The 9947-nt window shown below is 41.7% G+C and overlaps 1 pseudogene; it reads right to left on the bottom strand.

Moving 5' to 3' along the window:
• Positions 1-626: 626 nt before the first annotated feature.
• LOC136628940 (general transcription factor II-I repeat domain-containing protein 2-like) lies at positions 627-7170 on the bottom strand (annotated as a pseudogene).
• Between the last annotated feature and the right edge of the window lie 2777 nt (positions 7171-9947).

The following is a 9947-nucleotide window of genomic DNA, read 5'->3' as shown; positions in this document are numbered from 1 at the left end:
CTGCTCATCATCCTCTCCCTCCGATGAGGCCCCCTCCTCCCCCTCCTTACTGTATGCTGCAGGTCTCTCCTGTGTCGGCGCCATCTTGAGTGCAGAGCGCGGGGACCGGGAACTCCTGTCTTTCAGGTATTTGTTCATGTCCGTTTGTCCTCTGCTCTGCCGCGGGGTGCTCTGGCAATCTCCCCCTTTCTCCTTGCCGGTTTTCCCCATCTTCCGCTTCTTATAGCCGCTGAAAGGGGACTCTCGAGGTGCCGCTGAGATGGAGCGCTAGTCTCACACTACCATCCCGCTCCGCCGTCAGGCTCCGCCCCCCGATTTTTGCTTTTGAAGCTGCATTTCTACTGCATTTATCTTGCATTCAGATTCATGCTTGCCTTCCAACAACACCTTCACCTTATGGGTAAGCTCAGTACATTCCCCTTACAAAGACTGCTTGACCTTTTCCAAAGTTTCTTTCACTTTTTCAGTTTGCTCCAACCATTTAGAAAGTTCCCCCATAACTAGAGCATGATTCAGTTTAAGCTCCTGGATTTGAGATTCAGCTTCCTCATCCAAGTTCATCTGTAGCTGGGACACCAGTCGCTCATGGAGTGCTTCCTGGTTTTCCTTGCAACCCAGTATCTCTTTCAAGAACTTTCTTGCTTCTCTGTCTGACTGCAAGCAGCTTTCTCTATTTCCAGGCTTTTATTGAGCCCAGTTATTTGCAACTCCCATTTACCATTTCTCTTTGCCAACCACCTTTCCAACTCTGCAACTTCACTCTGCAAACCTGTAGTTGGATTATGTGCCTCTGTAGAAGCTCTTTCTAACTTGCAACACATCATCTCTAACTCTTGGGGTTTCATTTTCAGTTTCTTACAGTCTTGTTCATATTGTGCAGATTTTGCCTCCAGATATACTCTGTGATAAGCTTCATCTCTGAGGTCTTGTATCTCTTCATAGACTTTTGAAAGATATCCCTCATATTTCTTTTTCTCACTTCTCAATTTCTTTAAACTATGTTCACACTGAATGGTTTTCTGTTCCAACAACAACCTTTGTTCAGCTTCAGTTTTAGCTAATCTCCTAAGGCGCTCCTTCTCCTTTAAGTCAGCTGCACTTTCTGCCTTCATATGAGCAGCTTCTTTGAGAGTGTCTTCTCTTTCTCTGTGGAGTATCTCTGTCTGCTCCTCTATCAATAGCCTTTGCCTCTTGGCCTCTTCTTCAAGCAGATACAAGCTAGCACTTCCTTTCTTTAACTTTTCGCCATATTTTCTATTAGCAGCTCGACAGGCTTCCTCAAGGAATTTTGCATAAGATTGCATCTGTACAAGTCCTCCCTGAACTCCAAGCAAGTGTTCCCTGTTTGTCTCACTTTGGACCTCAGGGTCTGCACTTTCTGTTTTTCTAGAAGAAGTCTTCCTTTTCCTCTCTACCAATAGAGATATGTCTGTGCTGAATCTCCTACAGGTGTTGGCTAAACTCTCTGTAGCAGCCTGTTTACACCCTCACTTCATTTGAGGAACATTTTTACGCATTTTATGCACAGAAAACATTCAATAATTCCCCATACATATTTCAGGATTAATTTAAAAAATGTTCACCACATCATCTGCAATATAGTCCTTGACAAATCCTCATCAAATGTCCATTTACTTTGTGCAGCTTCCACTGTGCCTTCTTGCACAGAACCCTAGCAAGGCTCTTTTTGGTAGTCTCCTGCTACCACTGCCATCTTGACAGCACAGTCAATATAAACAAATACAACAACAAGTTCACCAACTTGCTTTCAGCTTTTGCCCTCTGTCTGGACTTTTGTTGCTTCCACAGCAACCTCTGCTTCGGCCTCCTGTCCCTTTTACCGCAGCTTTCGTTGCTCCTCAGCGACCGGAGTTTTCAGCCTCCTGGCTCTTTAAACTGCATCCAGCAAACTGCTCACAGCAAGTATCCATTGGCCACACCTAGGGTATTAACCCTTTGGTTTCTAGAATGCCTGTCCAGCACCCTCTGCAGGCCATTTTGATACTGCACTCCCACACTATATATAAAAAACAGACCAAGGTCACAGTTTTCATATGCATTATGGAAAGGATTTTCAAAAATCCCATTCACTACAATAACACATCTGTCTGTTATCTTAAAATAACCCAATACCGAAAACAACAATAATGTGAAAGCATTCTAAGACTGAAACAATGCTTTGTCCTTGCTCATAGTGCTGTCTTTAAAACACCACAAAGCATAAGACATAAAACCCTTCAATGTGAATAGATTTTAAATATAATTCAAGTATGAAAGAACTGTAACTGTAGGGAATGATTTTACATTAGGATACTAAAGTGCAACATAACTTTTCATAGATTTTTTTTTCTAAGCTAGTGTATTTAAATTAAAGCAATATCCTTTAACTGCACTGCTCAAGTGGTGATAAATGATGCTGCCAATTAAATAAATGCACATATTACTAGCTTTATATTCATGAATGGTAATTCTAACCTATTAATCAAAGCAACTAATCGTTCCTTAGAACACTCAGTGAGTGCTACTATTGTTTCACAGAAAAAAAATGATATTTTACAGGACAAAGACAGCCCTATGAATGCAGAATTCGTACATACACACATACGTATTGTGACACATACAAACGAATACATACATACGCACACATATACATTTTACATTGTAACTTAACACAACAAAAGCCATTGAAAAAGCCACAGGTGGTGCAACTGTGTATTTAATGCTTTAAGCAGGGGCATAGCTAGAGAGGTCAAGGGGGGCATGTGCCTCGGGTGCAATGAGGAGAAGGAGATGGCAGGTCAGTGTGCATCTGAAGGACCTTTGATGATCTCATGAGCATGCGATCAGTAACATGTGGGAGAGGGGTCAGACTCCAGGCTGTGCTATCAGGGGAGTTTCTTGCATTATCTTCTACAGGGTAGAAAATGAAGATCCTCATGAGAAGGTGAGAGAGATCAACCACTGTCTGGGGGCACACAAGAGGATACTATCACTGTGGAGGGCAGATAAGAGGATACTGTCGTTGTGGAGGGGGAAAACAAGAAGAAATTATAACTGTGGAGAGCACATAGGTCACTATCACTGCCTGGGGCACATAAGAGGATGCTATCATTCTGAGGGGCACATAGAAGGACACTATCACTATGGAGGGGGCAAATAAGAAGACATTATAACTGTGAAGGGCACTATTACTGCAGAGGGCACATAGGAGGACACTATAACTGCCTAGGGCACATAGAAGGACAGTATAATTCTGAGGGGCACATAGGAGGACACTATCACTGTGGAGACAAATAGGATCACACTATTACTGTGGAGGGGCACATAGGAGGACACCATCAATGTGAAGAGGGCACAGAGGAGGACACGAATAGCTGTCTACAAATATTTGAAGGGTTGTCACAGTGCAGAGAGATCAGCCCTATTCTCATTTGCTCAAAGAATGACTAGAAGCAATGGGATGAAACTGAAAGGGAGGAGACACAAATTAGATATTAGACAGTGAGGGGTATCAATGAGTGGAACAGGTTACCATGGGAGGTGGGGAGTTATACTTTAATTGAAGTGTTCAAACAAAGGCAGGACAAATATCTGTCTTGGGATGATTTAGTGAATCCTGCACTAAGCAGGGGGTTGGACCCGATGACCCTGGAGGTCCCTTCCAACTCTACTAGTCTATGCTTCCATCACTGTTGAGAGGCACACAGGAGGATTAGTATTACATGGGAAAATTAGGCAGAACATAAGTCTTGGGTATTGAGCTCTTGATCTCTTAAGCACACATTAACACCCCTGGCTACTAGTGCTGTACCGATGGGTCACTTAAGCCCATATTCACATGGTGTTTTTTACTGTGGACTTGAAGTGGAATCTGCACCAATTCTTCATCAAATCAATATCGAAATCTGTATCTATAGTCTCTCATGATTTTTAATGAGAGTCCTCGCTGTAGTGTATTTGTTGTGGTTTTTCTGCACAGAAACTTTAAATTCATGTGCAGAAGAAAACAGAGACGTCACTTCCTAATGCAGATTCTGCATTGGAAATCATGCATGGATTTTCCCCACTGACAGTGCTAAATCTGCATGTGGATGTGCAGCTCTAACAAACAAAAATCCATGTCAGAAATCTGCGTCAATAATGATTTCTGATCTGGATTTTCATTTAAATTTACCCCATGTAAACATAGGCTGAGATACCTAGTGATGCAGCAGAGAGTTATCGATGTAATGTCGCCAGTAGTCATGAAAATAAGATGTACACATGGGGCCCAGACTGAATTTTTGGGCAAGGGTATACACCCCTGGGCTTTGAGTAGGACCACAACGAAGCATGGTCACAGTACAACTGAGAACTGGGCCAAGATACTATTTGGCATGGTTTCAAATTTATTGTTAAATGGCTGCACAAATTAAATTTAAACAGCGACTTTACCTGCAAAACCACAAAGCTAATAGCAATCAGTTTACAAACTGTGCAAACATGCTGTTCAGTACATATTTCAGCTGCATCACAGCTGCCCAGAAGCTATGCTGTGAGATGTTACCCTCAGATGTCCAGATCCAAACTCCACAAAGTAGGAGCAAAATAAATTTAAAAAAAGTTTTATTACATTAATTGGTTGGGGGAGGGCACCAAACTATATCTTTGCCCTGGGTGCAAGAAGACCAAACCTCTGCGTTAAGTATTGAATTAAAGTTTTGCAACATCTGTGTCATGGACTTTGGACACTTTGTATTGGATTCTGCCAGATCTGGAACCTTGTTTTCTGGCTCCGCTAGTCTGTCGCCCTAATTTTGTTATATCACATCTCTACTCTCCAAACAGTTAACTCTCCTGCTCTGGGCTTCAGTTCCACACTCACCTGTTTGCAGTTTCCAGTATTGGTCTTTTGGTTCATTCTTTCTTTGTTGGTCAATGGTAAATGTCTTTGCTACAATGTCTGAGTATCTGCTTGATGCCCTCTTCCTGTCCTTGACCTCGGGTGGTTCGTCTTGGCCGAACCCACTAAAATGGAGTCTGACACTTGGCTTCTTCCGGTTTCTCTTCCTCCTCACAGTTTTAAAGGTATTGTTGAAGTTTGGATTTGGTTTGAACTAATTTGAACCAAATCAAATTTTTTGCCCAAGTTTGGTGGGTCGGTCGAACTGAAATTTGAAAAGCGTGTTCATCACTAAAGTACATTGGTCTAAATATGAAGGGTATACAAAATGATAGGGTATATTTAGACTAGGCTGTTTGAAGAGTTGGATGGATTTAATCAACAAACGAAATGTTTGTAATGGTGTAGATCCGGGGTGTCAAACTCAAGTACACAGTGGGCCAACCTTAATATTTATTGAAAAATGTGTACGATTTAGGAAGTTTTTCCTTCTAGTCAGATGGAAAGATGAACCTTTTCAGATGGAAACAAACTTACATTTTGCTTAAACATTGAATCTGGTACAATTATTTCCATCAATGAAAATTCAACCATTTGACTGCATGCCTTGGAGTAGCAAGGAAAGGTGGATAAAAAAAATATTCATTCAAGCTCAGTTTGCTACACTCTGGTCTACTCTGATGCACATTGGTCAAAGTCAGATACCTGGCATTTCTAATCTTCAGGATTGAGTGAAGGTGTTCATCAGTGAGACGCACAAGTGTAACTACAGAGGGTGTAGAGCATGCAGTTACACTTGGGCCCAGGTGCCTTAGGGGGGCCATCAGGCCTCTCTTTTCCATATAGGGAGCCCAGAACTATGAATAAAACAGTATATTTGGGGGCCCTGTTACAGATTTTGTACCGGGGTCCAGAAGCTTCAAGTTACGCCTCTGGGGACACGGCTCCTGTGGGATGTTTTTTTTTATCTTAATCAAGGAGAATAGTTGCTCACACATATATGTGCTGCCGAACAAAGAGAGCATTTGAGTAGCTTGAATAAGAAGCTGGAGCCTTGCGTCAGGCATGTAATGTGGAAACTCTAGCTCCCACAGCGTCATACTTTGACTTCAGCCTGTCACTACATTGGAGTTCAATCAGCTTTATTTGGAGGTTAGTTGGTACGCTTTCCATGACATCTGCAGTTGAAACCTACATTTCTGGGCATCAAACTCGGCAAATCCCTGGTTAAACTTGGCATGGAATACACTGAGTTTTTCAGCAAACTGTGCACTTGGGAACATGTCAGTAGAGAACTGCATTTTTATGGTTTGGTAGCAAAGAAAATGGTCCAGGTTTTCTTGCAGCATCTGTGTCTCCCACAGGCACAATTTCGTTTTAAAAGCTCTCACTGCAACGTACATGCCTGTGATAACACGGCCCCGACCCCTGAAGATGCAGGTTCAGCATATCGAGATGGCTTGTGATGTCACAGGGAAATGCTTTGCTGTGTCTTTCCCTTTGCTTTCTAGAAACTGACAAATTTCCTCACGCAGCTCGAAACATCTGTTCAGTACTTTTGCTCTGCCTAACCATGTCACCTCTGTGATACGGCACGTCTGCATATTCCGAACAACATTCCTCTCGAAAAGACTTGAGCTGGTGGTGATTTCAAATCTTGCTTAGCTCTTATAAGGTTAACTACTCGTGTTATGGTGCTCCTAACATGTTCCATCTTCAGGGCTTTGTGACATAATGGTTCATGATAAACACTTAGCTCACTTGCACAGTTCTCTTCTCTCATCTTCTCCCGACTCTTGGCCACCAATCCACTCTTTTGCGGCTGCACCATCTGTTGTTGGTCCCACAGGTTTATCCCAAGGTAGCCTTATTTGAGTTACACATTTGGAAAACTCTTCAAAGATTTATTTTGCTTTGGTTGTGCCATGCATTGATTTTACTCCCAAAAGTTCCTCCGGAACGCACAGATTTGAGTCCACTCCCCGGATGAAGACTGACAGCTGGGCAATATCCAATGTGTCGCTGCTCTCATCCACAGCGAGGGAGAATGCAATGAAATCTTTACCCTTTGCCATCAGCTGTTTGTGTAGATTTGTGACAAGATCACATGCATGATCAGCTACTGTGTTTCTGCTAAGGCTCATATTTAAAAATGCTTGCCTTTTACCTGGGCACACAATGTCACAAACTTTGATCATGTCCTTTTTGACAAACTCTCACTCATTAAAGGACCTGGAAGATCTTGTTAGGCTTGCAGGCTCACTTTGTGATATGGCTTTTGTGAACATAGTCATGAAACCAAACTTCTTTTTATATTCTCTATGGCACTTTTGCGCTTTGCCCAGGTCCTTGTACACCTTTCTAGAAAACGTTTGTTTTCCATCTTTCGTTTGGCCATTTTTGGGAGGGATGGACTTATGTGACTGCTAGCATGAATGAATGAAGCACGAATCAATGTCATCAGAAAAGGGGGTGCTTTTGGGTACTGATTGTTGTGCCAACGCATCAGCAGAGCATTGTGGAATTTTTAATATTAGACCTTCTCCCACAAGTACCGTATAAGCTCTCACGGGCCAAATATAACTATACCATGGCCAAATTTGCCCCGCAGGCCAGAGTTTGACGCCCCTGATGTTGATACTGTATGGTCTTTATGATTATCAGCCAAATGCTAATGGCATGTTGGGAGTAACAGGTACAGTAGGGAGCCTAAATACCATAAGTGATTTGTAAAAATAAATTGATCACATATATACTATACTGGAACCAAATAGATTAAAGAAGCAATCTGTTACAAAAAGAACATAGAGATGACATAGAATTTAAAAGTTGTAGTAAAGGATTTCCTCTGTTCTTCAAAAAGAAAGTCGCTGTTTGTTGGTGAGTAAAAGAAGCCATTCATCTTGTATTGCATTTTAATCTATGTCCTGTCTCTTACAGTCTCCCCAGTAACTCCACAGGCTAGCTTCCTAATTTACCATGCATTTAGAAATTATTGTTCTAGAAAGTGTGTTAATGTAAATTAATTAGATGTTTTGTAATGGGATGACTGTTTATGGAAATGAAAGTCTATAAAACACCATCTACGAAAATGATAATTATTTTAATTTTGAAAGAAAATGCATGCGGAGAAATAAAGGCAATCTCAAAATATACCATAATAATGTAGTAAAATTGTTAATAAAATGAATTTATCTGCTTTACTGTTTTCATATCACGGCACGTCTTCAATTAATGCATAGCCTCTTAAAACAGTTTGAGTTATTTGATAAGCTCAATCCTCTTGTAATTGTACCATTTATGGGGAAAGCCATCTTCAAATGTTTAGCTTTACGTTGGTATTGTTAAAAGCCTTGTAGTACTGTTAACATTGTTCCCGTCTTTGACTAAAAAATGTCTCCCTGTTCCAAAAAGACTAATTTAGAAGATAATTTCAAGTTTTCTTTAGAGTTCTGAATCCCTTATAGAAGACTTAGACATGTAAGTTTATGAATATATTAAAGGGTTTTTCCAGAAGAAATACTGTTGATGAGTAGAGATGAGCGAGCACCCAAATGCTTGGGTCCGCGTTATTCAAGTCAAGCTTTTTGTAAAATTCGAGAGCTGTACTCGAGTAACAAACCCTATTGACTACAATGGGAGACTCGAGCATTTTTGTATGTGGGCCACCGGGTGCCGAGCTTTTTTTTTCTATCTCTCTCTCTCTCTTCCCTGCCTGCCAGACAAAAAATTTGCCATTGACGTGCGCTGCGGCGGGTAGGGGCCAAAACAGGCACGTCACAGCGAGGAGGAGCCAAAAACTGGGGTCGAACACGGCTTGATGCTCGTTCGAGTAACGAGCACCATCGAGTATGCTAATACTCAAGCCAGCATCAAGCTCGGCAGAGTATGTTCGCTCAACTCTATTGATGAGCTATTTCTCAAGATAGGTCATCAATAGTTGATTGTCTGTGGTCAGCCCCTTGTGATGCTAGCCATGAGCTGATCGGGCACAGCCACTATAAAAGCTGGCTTGCAGTTTCAAGTGCCGGCCAATACACAGGGCTCAGAGCGTCAGCTTCCACTCCAACCCCTATGCATTTGCAGCACTAACAGTGGGCGCCCAATCAGCTGATGGTCAGGGTCCCAAGTGGCTGACCACAGCCATTCAACTATTGATGACCTACCCTGAGGATAGCTCATCAACAGTATTTCCTCTGGAAACCTACATGTCTAAGTCTTGCATAAGGGATTCAGAACTCTAAAAAAAACTTGAATTTATCTTCTAAATTAGTCAGAGGACACCCAATCAGCTGATCGGATGGGTCCCAAGCAGTGGACCCTAGCTGGTCAATTATTGATGACCTATCCTTATCAAGTATTCTACCAGTGAACTTTCCCTGATGAGTGAGACTGTAAAATCAGGAATTTCTAATTCAAAACAAGGGGAATAAGCGAGAGAAATGAAGAAAAACCATAGGATTACAGAGTAGAATAAGAAAAAGAATTTATGCAGAGTTTTATAAGCTTAGCGAGGCAGAAAATAGATTGGGGTACAGAGAAAATAATATGTCATTCAATGCAGAGCGTGAAGGCATAGGATTCTACAATGCAGGGACAGAGCTGAACTCTTAGAACCGCTTCCCTTTCCATACTGGGGGGGAACAAGATAACGACAGAACGTCTGTTCCTGCAGCTGCTTTAAACACAGAAGCATTAGGATTTACATTGTGCTGCTTATGTCAGGCGCGCACACTGTCAATCAAGTGACCACCTCTCCCACATCAACACATGTCAGGTCGCATCATTTTCATAGTCTGATCGGTTTTATTTATATATGGGAGACGAACGATCGTGTTGAATTTTAAAAGTGATTTGCATAATATTTTCATATGGCCATACTGTAGCAGGTGCTGATGGCTGATACGTGCAAATCATACGCAGAATTTTAGATTTATATTAAAACAGCTGCAGACAGATGCTGACAAGTATCACTTCTCTTATTCCACACTGCATTTTCCCTAATAATTGCATAAATTACCTACTGTCTCCAGGTTATAACATAAATGTTAATCTTTTTTATATG

The sequence above is a fragment of the Eleutherodactylus coqui genome, chromosome 5 (assembly GCF_035609145.1).
Source record: "Eleutherodactylus coqui strain aEleCoq1 chromosome 5, aEleCoq1.hap1, whole genome shotgun sequence".
NCBI lineage: Eukaryota > Metazoa > Chordata > Amphibia > Anura > Eleutherodactylidae > Eleutherodactylus > Eleutherodactylus coqui.
This window is presented reverse-complemented; position numbering and strand designations above follow the sequence as displayed.